Genomic DNA, 12546 nt, shown 5'->3' with positions numbered 1-12546 from the left:
ACCGTTATTTTTATTTTGATAACTCAGTGTCTGCATCATGAGGTTGAGCGCAGAAGTAATCCCAAAGAATCAAATGTAGTTTTGTTCCCTTACTGTTACCAAATGAAGTGAGTCTTTCATAACTTTTTTTTTTTTTTTTAATATATTATATGAAGATACCACTACTGTGCAAAGAACAGCTTGCTGGGTCTGGTTCTGCACTGATAGGGTGAACTCCTGAAACGGATCAAGAGAGATTTTCTTAACTAATCTCTTTTTCCTGGGCCTTCTCACCCCTCACTAATGCAATAACAAACATTAGCAATGAGATTAATTCTAAACCCACTGAAGTCACTAGCAAGACCCCGCTGACTCCACAAGTATCAGTCAGTAGTTTCTTCCCCTTTGCCACATTTGAAGAAAAGAGATAAAATTGGAAAAGGAAGGTCTTAAAAACAGGAGAGTACTAGGCAACAGGCTTCTTTTCTTGTCCTCCATTGTGCATGAAAGTCTCTGCTTTTCCTCTTCAAGACCAGTATTGAAAGACTGAAATAAAGAGACAGAAATTTTGAAAGATTTTAGTAAGCAAGTAAAAAGAGAGAGATCCACGTCTACAGAGAAAGTCAACCCATCTCAAGGAGTTGAGTGCAAGAAAGAGTGGAGTCAGACCTATTCCTGGTATTGCTGGCTCTCAGGTGTGGCCAGGATGATTCCTGTGACACATTAATTTCAAATAATTTACATAAAAAGGGCAACAGGGTCTGCAGATACCTCTTGCTATGTTATATGCAGTTGAGAGAATTCTTGGGGTAGTGCCAGGATTGTCCTCCATGGAAGACCTATTGCTTCCTTGATGTCAACCAGTCTTACTCAGTGGTACAAGGACATGTATACCCACCTTTTCTGCTACAAAACATCTCTCTACAGGACTGAGTGTGAAGGCAGGGCTGCTTGGGGCTCCTGCAGCAGTTCTGGTGTTTTTCTGCTCTACATTCTGCTTGTCACTGATACTGCTGGCGTCTAGGCCACCTCTCTCAGGAGAATGGGTCTGATGAGAACTGCTGTGCTCTGCTGCATGTTTTTAAAAGAAAATAAAGGAACTGTAATATTGGAGAAGCCCATTTTGCGTTTAACAATAAGCAGGAATTGCTGTGGTAGCAGAGAAAGCTGTGGAGGCAGGAAGCAGCTTCACCATAAAGGCCTAACGCACAAATTTAAATAGTCAAAGGAAGGAAGTTGGTCAAGATTTTTGAAGCAATCTGATTGCTTCAGATGTTCAGTCTTTGGGGAAATTTGGAACTCCATGCAAGTTGAGCAGAGAAGGATATCTCTTAATCTTAAACTCCAGGCACTAGGCAGTGCTGCTGAAAAGGCTGTGCAGGCTGAAATCACGGCACTCTGCACACTATTGCCTCCCAAAGACACGTGCTTCTGTTATCTTCTAACTGCTGAAGGAAGGATAAAATGAGGCTTTTCTGAGATCCAGGTATTAGTGAAATGTTTCCTCTTATCATCATGAGCGAAGTTTCCCAGGACTGGGGAGAAGGGGAACAACTATAGTGTTCATAATGTTGGCTATAGGAGCTAAAAATGTGCCTTCTAGTGTAAAATCAGACAAAGTAGCATAGACTTTGTGACATTTTTCCATGCTAGTGCCAGTGAACCTACTGCTAGGTCAGCGCAGAGTACAGCCATCTCTAATTCAACCTGGATACCCTGGACACCTTCCACACAAACCGCCCCAGCAGCTAACATCTCCATGCCCATAGCACTGAGATAACACCTGGTGCTATCCATGCTGGTGGTGACATGCTGCAGGGCAGATAAGGAGCTCTCAAACTGAGGCTGCCTCTCACAACAGTGTAGCTTGCCTGGGACCTGCCAAAATCTGTTGCTGTTACGGGTATTTTGCAGTCACCATGGGCTCTTCCCACTGATGCTGCCAGCAGTCATGACCTGCAAGCCAAGGAAGGAGAGGGCTGCAGTACAATGAACACAGACAAACTCACCTGGCTGGTATTTTATTTCAGAGAGGTGGTTTGGATCTGCTTGAATTTCTTTTCCTTGCTTTTATGCCTAGCTACATGCACAGAATATTTTGAGGAATGCCAGCCTGCAGCTGCTTGATCTTTTTCTTTCTCTTTGCTTTTAATCCCCCATACAGATGTATGAGATGCACGGGTGAAGCTGTGGCTGTGGTGGTCCTGGTGTGGTAGGAGAGGAATGGTAGGGTCGAGAAGTTTGCTTTTTCAGACTGCTTTCTGGCTAGTTCCCATTAACTGTTCCACGTCCCTCAACTGCATGGGGCCTATCAGGAAAGCGAAGTAATAGGGAGTGTGTAAGTTAGAGGAAATCCCAAAGCACAGAAGCAATAACTCATGGTGAAGTAAACGTTGGCTGGTCCTTAGGACAATGCTGCCGCATGGCAGCAATGACCAAGCTGTTTCAACAGAGTCCTTTAGGGAAAAGTTACCCTCCCCTCTTGCACAGATCAAGTCTTTATCACTGAAGGCTCAGGGTGTTGCAAGAAGAGGCAGGGTGTCCCCAGAATGCTCTTGGAGAGTAGCTGAAGGAAGCCTGGAGGGGAGGCCTGCATTTCATTTCTGAGCATGAAAGCACAAAATGACCTGGATGCAGGAAGGCAGAAGCACTGTGAGAGACAAAGTGGCCTAGTTTCGGGAAAGGTCTGTGCTCGCACAGGCAGAGGGGTGAGGAACAGCAAGGTGCCATGGAAAGGAGAAAAAGAGAAGGAGAATGGGTGTCAAAATAAACTCCAGAGAATGACAAAAGTCAGGGGAAAAAATACGTATTTGTTTTGCTCCCTGTTTGCTTTTTAATGAAAATAAGCAGGCCAGTGTTTGAGGACTGTTAGCATTTTGTGCTGACCTGCAGCTGGTGCATTTTTCGCCCACTTCTGTCAGAATTTGACTTTGGTACTGAACGCTCATCAGACTTTGCCCCTTGCTTTACTTAGGCTCGGAATTGCTTATACAGCAAACACTCTCTGCTAGAGTCCTCATTAATCCACTCTTTGTTGAGGTTTCCGAGAGGAATTCCTATTTGGTAAACCAAACAGAATTAAAAGGAAGGCATCTGCACTCGGGACATCCATCTTGGGTTCTCTGGGCTGCATTGTCCCCATCCGTCAGGCTGTGCCTGCTCGGAGCCACCGCTCCCGCCGCCCCCTACGCAGGATTCATTGCGGGTTTCGGTCCCGGCGGCCGCTAGGTGGCACTTCCCTTCTTGCAAATTACAGCAATTAACTCGCTGCTCATCAGTTCTGGCCACACTGTTTGGTCGCTGGGGGTGGGGGGGTAGAAGAAGAAAAGTAATTTAAAATTATTTTCTAAAGGCCAGATCAGTGAATATTTCTTCATCTTTGCTTTCTTATTTTAATTTTCTTTTTTTTTAGGATTTTTTTTTTTTGGTTGGTTTTTGTGTTTGTGCATGTGTGTGTGTGTTTTGTTTGTTTGTTTTCAGGCGAGCACTGTAGTTTCTTTTCTGTTTTTGCAGAAACTCGTCCCAGCTGTACCCTGTGCATGTACCAGGAAGCCTTTGCTCCGGAGATAGTGCCTGTTATTGAAAACAGACAGCCTTCAGTCCAGCTCAGCTCTCATTCCTCTCTTGTTGCCTTGGTGCTGGGCTCAAGAAGTACACCGTGAGAGAAGGCAAGGCTGAAACCTGTGGGCCTCCCAGCTTCTCCTTTCACAGGGAGAGTTTAACAGGAGTGAAAAATTCAGAGTTTGGCTCAAGTAAATGTGCATTTTCTTTAAAAAGAGAAAAGGAAGAAGCAGCAGCAGCAGCAGCCAGGTTTCGCTGAGGATTATTTGACATTTCACCTTGTGTTTTAAGTTACTATAAAGCCTAGTTTAGGTCAAACTGATTTTGGCAGAACACCAGGCATAACTAAGAGCTTCATATAGTTTCCATCTGAAAACATAAATCAAGCAGCAGGCTCGCGGGCAGCCTCGCCAAGCTGTGCTGAATCTCGCTGCCCCAGACAGTGAGGCTTTCAGCGAGTGCACTCCGATACCCGCCTTTGGCTAGGATACGTAGATATGTAGCTTGTTTGTTTTGCAAAGCATCTGGGCTCAAAGAGAAGAGGGAAGATAAGTGAAATGTTGCCTTTTCCACACTTGGAGGCTGCCTAAGCTTCCTGGCTTCTGACGAACAGTGGGTTCTTTTACATGGCCCAGAGTAGCTCAGGGGGCACAAGGGATGCCAGTGGGGACACTCTGAGAAGATCCATACATCTTTTAGTGTGTGTTCAGGGGTATTTACACTCCACCATCTGTACTGTAGCCAGATATCCACCCATACTTGTACTGTCCCATCACTTGTGTCCCTCTTCATCTGGTCCTCTTCAGTTTCCCATTGTGAAATAATTTAGTAACCCTAAAGCCATGATGTGCTTCAGTGGGCATGGTGGTGATGACCTGATAGTTGGACTAGATGATCTTAATGGTCTTTTCCATCCCTAGCTATCTATGATTCAAATAGAAACACAAAGTTTTATTTTATTTTATTTTATTTTTAGAATGTTCTGCTTTTGTTTTAATTATTTCATGGTGCTTGAGTCTGTGTGGGCTCTAGCAAAACCTCTCTCAACATACAATCTCTGCTGATCACTCTCCAATTCTTACACTATAGTGGTAATTTCACTCTGATTCACAGAGGGCTGGACAATTTCTGCGCTGAGCATTTGATATCCCTCAGAATTAATGCCCTTTACAACTTTCTAACATACTCCAGCCTGTTCTGCTGCTTTCAGCATCATCCTGATGACTTTCAGCACACCACTCCATACTACAGATTCAGTGCCTTATGGACAAATACTAATTATGTCACTGTGGCCATGTGCTGCAATTGTTTCCTTATATGCAATCCAGATACACAAGATGGGAGAAAAAAAGAGAGAGACAAAAAAAAAAGTGAGTAAGAGTATGATATGCTGGATGGATGTAAGGTGAAGTTATTTTTCCCTACTTCTGCCACGCTGCGAGGCTGGTAAGGAGAAGCAGCTGAGGAAAACTTTACAGGATCTTTCCTTCTTGTAAAGCGAGTATACCTTCTGCTTATGTGTGTCTTTCACGAATGTGTAGCATATCTGCCTCCTTCCTGTGCCTCCCTGCTCTTGGGAAAGCACTCTCGCTCTGCAAGCTGAGGAACTCCTCACTCACCGGTTGTGTTTGGGTGCCCACATGGCAGCAGGACTGGAGCCCTGCTATTGCCCCTTGACACAAGATCACTCTTTGTGATAGTGTGCTGCCTCTGAACCCCAAACTCCATCCATCAACACAAAGCAGAACAAACCATGGGTGCTGATACCTGCGTTGCATGTATCTGCTTGACAAGCCTTGTTCCTTTCAATTCAATTCAATGTCTGTGAAACTGATGTGAAGCGGGCTGAGCGGAGCGAACAGGAAGAGAATGTTTTTACTTTCATTACTTTATGCAAAATTTTTGCTGGTTTTTGTTTTTTTTTGTTGGTTTTTTTTTTCACTTTTGAGGCAGGAGTAGAGTGAATTCCATCTCAATTCTTATCGTAAGTGGTAGAGTTGAGGAAATCTTTAAATTGTTAAGCTTTTTTTCATTCTTTTACAACCAATTGCAAAATGGTATGGATAATTAAAAAGCTAGCTTAAAAATGGTTTAAATGGTCTTTAGAATACAAAGTAGCAGTAGGCTTTTCACTGCCTTTGTGTTCACGGCCACCTCGGCACAGTTCTTGTGGTTGGAGTGTGTCAGCCATCCAGCCACAACAAGAGCTGTGGCAGGAAAAGCTATGGTGACACTTGCTGATTCTTAAGACTGAAGATAATGTGTGTGAAATGAGCATACTGGAAACCAGCTCCATCATATAAATTGGAGAAATCTCACGGCTGTGCGGATTGTGGACCACGACAGACCTCAGGTCAAGGAAGAGAAAAAACATGAGAGAGGGGATGCTGGCAACTGAGAATGAACACATACATTAGCCAGCTAACCAACCCAGGCAGGATCAGGAGAAAAGGAGGGAAAAAAGACATATCTGTTGAAAGAGAAGAGGACATGAAAACTCAAAGATAGTAGTGTAATAGTCAACCATTCATAAAGCAGTTTTTGGAGCTTTGAAGGAACCTTTTATAGAATCATAGAGTCACTGGGTTTGGAAAAGATCTCTAAGATCACCTAGTCCATCTGTCCTCCTACCACCAATTTTGTTTTGTTACCCACAAAAACATGTCCCCTAGTACAACTTCTAAACATTTCTCAAACACTTCCAACAACAGTGACTCAACACCTCCCTGAGCAGTCCATTCTATCACCTCATCACTCTTACGGAGAAGAGAGCAATGAGGTCTCTTCTGAGCCTTCTCTTCTTCAGACTGAAAAATTCCATTTCCTTCAACTGCTCCCTGTAGGACTTGTGCTCAAGTCCCCACACAGCTTCACTGCCCTTCTCTGGACACGATCCAGGGCCTTGACATTTTTCTTGTAGTGAGGGGCTTTCAAGGACCCACTGAAATCCTAAGTCCAAACTTCTGATTTTCCATGGAATTAGTGGGATCCTTAAGGCTCAGTCTGTAATTTTCACTTGTGTTATATATATCCTCACAGCTCTAGTTTACCAATATATTTTTACGTTGTTATTATTTTTCATGACTACTATTTATTTTTAGATGTTATTATTAGACTAGCCCAAGTTTCAAAAAGAAGAAAATACTGGAGGTATCTTTGTCTCTTAATTAGATCCTATTTTTTTACAGGATAAGTTATATCATAATCCTAAATCCTTAATTCCTAAATTCAGAAGGCTTCTATCAGTCTCACAGTGCTTTGTGCTCTGAGGTGCTCGGTAAAAACATTGGTCAAAAGGAAGGGTTAACTCTGCTTTCACTTCTATAAAACAAATCCTGAAAGCACTAAGAAAGAGAAATGCTGTCTTTCTGAAAAGCGTGCTTTTCAGGGTCAGTCTAAGCACAGTAGAAGACAGCTCAAAGACACAGTTTATCTATAATCCTCATAATTTCTTAGTGGTAGAGCTGGTTTTTGTAGTGGTAGAATGCACATACACACAGAGTTTTATGAATATGGAAAAATGTATTTTGAACAAAGGAGAAGGAAACACTAATATGAGCATAGCTTCAGCTGCTTAAGAGCACAGCCAAGGCTGATGGAGAATGCACGAAAATGATCCATTTTAGGCTGTGATTCTCCAAATGGGGCACTGAGAGATGCATCTGCCCCTGGCAATAGTGCTCATCTCAAGGCTGCTCCAACTAAAGCCACCTCCGAGCTGAGATGCTACCACCAAAATGCACTGGCACCACAGCTCCCATATAGCATAAAGGACCCTTAGTTCAGCCACATATCATGTGTCTTCATAAGGAATAGATATTAGAAGCTTTCTGCTCACATTTGCCCATATATTAACATTTCTACTGCCATGCAGCAAGTCACACAAGAATGTTTTTCATATTCCTAACTTGAAAAAGTGCCCCCACAGACAGCAATTTCATTGCTGGGTCCCAGATAGCAAATGAAAGCTCTCACTGAAAGGGACCTACACAATGACCTTTTCAGCTTAAATGCTGTACAGCCAGCCCTTTCTTAGAGCAGCTGGTGCTCTGCTAGCAGCCAGACAAACTGAAAAGAGTGTATATTTTAATATTGCAGCCATTTCTAGTTTGGTGTGGGGCATCATCCTACAAACCTTACTGATCAACCCCAAAGCCTTCTTAATTACACATTCCTGAGCTGCACCCTTACTGGTTTGAACAGATGACCAACTTCTAGTAAATAAATGTTCAATCTCTTTGTATTCCACCAATGTACAGGAGTCAGCATGATATAAAATATACCTTGCCACCCTAGCACAAAATGTAAAAACTGCAGTGTCCATGCTTGCATTCCTGCAGGCTCTAGGATTGAAGTTTCTTGTCCTCCTTGTGCCACGTTTTTGTAATTAGCTCCACTCTGCTTGTGCTCAGAGGTTGTGTTCTTGATGCTCGTATAGAATACCAATGTGATAAATAACACTGAGAGTTTGATACATGGGGCTCGCAGAAATATTGTGGCTGTCCTTTTAACTTGTATCATTTTTCATTGATTTGCCATGAAAATGTAAGGCAAATGCTTTTATTGTATAATGTGACAGCACTTTGAGTCGCTAAAAAGACATTTTAAAGTTCAAAATGTCAGAAGCATGGGGACTTCAGAAATGAGCATTTCAGTGTTGTCTTTTCTAACCTAGTTGCAGAGAAAATAAGTTCAGCAATCATAAATTTTCACTTTCTTTTATCGTTGTTAGAAATGCCTCTACCAACAACCCAGTCAAAAGCAATTCAGCTGTAATTCATGGTTTTAAAGCCTGAATTGTGACAAAAGAAGTCATAAATTGCAGGAATTATTTTACTTTAAAGATGATGGAGTATCTACTCTGACCAGAAGGCTTTTAATCTATTATATTTCTTAAATAAATATGCCTAAGCAACTAATCACTTGCTATTAGCAGTCTCCTATGATCACTTCAACTAGCATAACACTGTATCACTTAAATAAACTGGCAGAGTCCACAGGAGAGATTTATGGGACTTAATTTCTCAGCTCACAGTTGCATTCACAGCAAATCCTAGAATGTAGCTGGTGGCCGATGTTTGTTGGAGTTGTTTATTTCCTATTTTGAAAGAAACTAAATTGCTTGCCAGCTGATTTTTCCTTATATATTCTGTATGATAAATTAAAAACTATAATAAGTAACAAAAAAAAAAAAAAAAAAAAGAAAAGAATGGGATGACACCAATGCCTTATGATGACACGACGGCATTGGAAAATGCTTCTTTTTTTAATCATGACACCATGTTATCTCTCCAATGGGATAGCAGTGGTTAGGGCCAGCAAATGCTTTGTCACTCTGCTTGGAGTTACAGAAGTCCAACTGATGTACAGAGTGACTGTCCCAGGAGGGTCTGGGCTGCCCCAGCTGGCTTGCCATCTGCAAGGTGCCCAAGCAGGTCATGTCAGAGCTTGTGTGATGAACACAGGCCATCCGCCTGCTGTGCTGGCCAACACAAGTGATGTACAGGAATGTTTTTTAAAGTTGTTCCAAGTATGAAGACAACAAAAGAAAAGTTGAGCTGACAGGGAAAGACGCAACTCTTAATGCAACCCTTTGCTGAAGGGTTCTCATCCCTCACCCTCCTCAAAAGCATATAGAAGTCCTCAGGGGCAGGAGAGACAGAGCAACTGGGGGACATAGGAAAAGGCCAAAGTCCTGGCAGCCCTACCGGTACCTCTTTCCTATAACCACCAGAGCTGAGGATGGAACAGACATTTTTTAAACGCTAGTTGAAAACAAACTAAATAAAGGACAAACAACAAGGGAGATCTTTATTTTGGGCTGATCCAATGTTAATTGCTTTCAGTCCACTGAAAAACTTATTTGGGATTAAGTGCATTTTCTCAGCCTTAAGAAATAATTTTTCTTTGATTTAGAATTTTAATTTAAAGAGATCAAGAACAAAAATCCAATCTGAATGGAAATCTGCCAGATAGGACTTCTATGTCTTTGCTGCTTCCAGCCTTTTTTGTGGGAAGCTATTGGGGGAGCTTTAAAAGACAAACAACTTGGCAAAAATTAAATCTGGTTTTGTACAGTCTTATGATATCACCACATCTGTATTTTTCATAGAAAATTTTGTAGCCAGATCTAACAAACAAAGCTAGTAGTAAGAAGAGGCATATGGCAACCACAGTAAACACAGCTCAGAAAAGTGATTATTTCCCATTATTAAACAGTACATCAGCTGGAAGTGAAAATATAAATAATTTCTATTTGTAGGACTTTAGTTTCTCCAAGCAGCATTTCTTTCTTCTTTAATCACTGCTTCCAAGTTCTTTGCAGTGACAGAGATGCGATAAGGCACCACAAAGACACAAAGAGGCAGATGGAAAGCAAATGCAGCCTTTTCATGCCTTGAAGCAAGCGGATGCAAATGCTAGGGTGCCAGTTGCTGTCCCAGAAGCAGCTCAGACACCTGAATCCTTGCACAACGGGTCTTGCAACCCTGATGTGGTTGCAGAGACCAGAAGAGAGGTTCCCCACGTGACCTAGGCTGAGAGAAGGATGGTGGTGGAGCCCAGCAGTGATGGGGCCTGTGAGGGTCTGCATGGCATGGTGAAGCCCTGTATGCTGTGAACTCCAGCTGTTCGCTCATCACATCCTCTGGGAGCTTGCATGCCTTTATAGATGGCTGAAGGACAGCTTCCGTGGTGGTTACTCCCCATTCATATTCTTCAGAAGTGTCTTTAAAAAAACATGGCCTGGTGTGTTCAACCTCTTCTACTGCTTCAGGCTCAGTGACTTGTATGTGGTTTCTGCAAGCGTTTTCTACTGGTCCATAAACTTCCATTAGCTTCCTTGGTTCTTGCAGGGAAACCACTTATTTGTGAGAGCTTGTGATATTCCCCACTCTAGATTTTCTTTAGGATCTTTAGCTCTTCACCTTGAATGAGTCAATCTGACCTTGGTAAGAAAGGTAGTTTGCAGTGATTGAGTAGTAGTCAAGCACAATGGCATCCATGCAAGAGTAAAATTTCTTGTAAGAATCAAGAGTGCTATTGTGTGGTAGTATTTTAAAAGATGGATGGCCCAGCATTAAAGGTTTTTGGTCTTGTTTCTGCTGTTGTTTTAGTAGGCCCAGACTTTCAGTCTTCATGTAAGCGCAGGTGATACCTGAAGAAATATTATGTAGAAGGCCAATGTTTCTTGCTAAGACTTAAGTAAAAGGATGGCAAAAGGAATCTTAAGATAAGTGCCATTTCTTAACCTCTTGTCCCAGCTAAGAATAGTGTTGGGTTTAGATTTAGGTAGCTTCTGTGGAGGAGACAGAGGATAATGGAGCATCAGTATTTATCTGCTGACAAGTTACAGATCAGTTCCAAGTTCTTCTATTTTATCAGTGACTTAACTTTGCATATGTTGACTGCAGCTATCGCTAATTTATTTTGAACACTGCAAGTGAAGAAGAAGAAGAGAATTGACAAAGATAGCACACTTGTGTATCCTTATCCCTGTCCATCCACTCTGGGCTATTTCCAGTGCTATGGCCCTGACCCACATTCATTTTCATTTTTAAATATGGTTGAAGTGCTCCCACTCTGCATAGTTCTGGTCTTGATTCACTATGTCAGTATGAGATATTATCCTCCTCGATCCTTGTGCTCAGGCAGTAGTAAGCCAGGGCATCTTCTTTGGTCCCATTTGAGAGATACAAAAATGTAATATTGAAATGCACGGTAATTTAACCTGTAGGGACATGCCTTCTCCCTGCTCACATATTCTGTTCACATCACCCTTCAAAATTAATTGGCTAGGTTCTGTAGGAAGTAGTTTTCCAGAATCTAAATACTCCCTTTTATTTAGTTTGTGCTTGTTTTATGGAAAGCAACATGTTTTCAGGTCAGTGGTCAATGGAATTCTTTTTACAGCTGCCTCCTCCTGTTTATCTTTATCTGTCAGTAAAGTAAACTCTCTTCTAGTTGTTTAGAAATGAATGTATTCTGCACCACTGTATCTGGGCACGGCTCTGTTGAAGCAGAGCACGAGCCATCATTAATATTACAGGCAGTGTCAGAAAGCACTGCCCAACAAGAGGCACAAACCTGCGGCAAGATAGGTATGGCACAAGGGCTCCTGCATCACTGGCTTTGCTTCTGAGTATCCAAAAACAACCTAGAGCCCCCACTTAAAGCCTCAGCCAGGGCTGGAACAGTCGTTCACTGAAAAGCATCACTGAAACACTGCGTGCCTCAAAGTGATAACCTTGTGTTTAGGAAGGAAAACAAACAGCCGACAACATGCCTATGCTCCACCCGGTTTGTACCTTTCCCTTTCCATGAGAAAGCATATCCAAGAGGCTGCATTTCTTCTTTTATTTGTCCACATGCTCTCATTGTAGTTATGTTCTTTTCATAACAACTCTATGCTAACCATACATTATTAGCCCCTGGAGACAGAAACTTCATTTTAACATTTTTCTGTAAGCACTGTGCAAACCGAGGGTATAACATTAATGTCTCTTTTTTTTTTCTCTTTTTCTCTTATATTTTTTAAATATAACTAAAAGGGAAGTCAGTTTTAAGAAAGAAATAAAAAACAATCAAAGGTGGAGCATCCAAACCTGAATTATATTCTGATAGCAAAGAGCATGCAGGTGGTAAAACATCTGTTCTCTCTCTGGGCTTTAGGTATCCAGAATGGGCTCATGCTTAGCAAGTCTTTCCTCTTCCATATGTGCTTCTTACAGAAAGTTTAACATTTACTTGCTGGAATCTCTGCAGCATTTTAAAATTCAAATTAGTCCTAGAAAAATGATGTAGGTGTTAAATCACAACATTATTTTCCATAGTTTCTGCAATGAAGATTCCCCTCTAAGTTACAATAGCAAGCATTTTGCCCTGTGCAAAGTTTGGGAACTCTCCTAATACAGATACCAGTGCCGATGCACTGGTCGCAGTGCTGTAATATCCTTAAGAAAAAAAACAAACATTTTCAGCCCTTGTTTCTGTGCTTTAGGGCAAGAA

The sequence above is a fragment of the Tetrao urogallus genome (assembly GCF_951394365.1).
Source record: "Tetrao urogallus genome assembly, chromosome: Z".
In the NCBI taxonomy this organism is placed as follows: Eukaryota; Metazoa; Chordata; class Aves; order Galliformes; family Phasianidae; genus Tetrao; species Tetrao urogallus.
Note: the sequence above shows the minus strand (reverse complement) of the source record.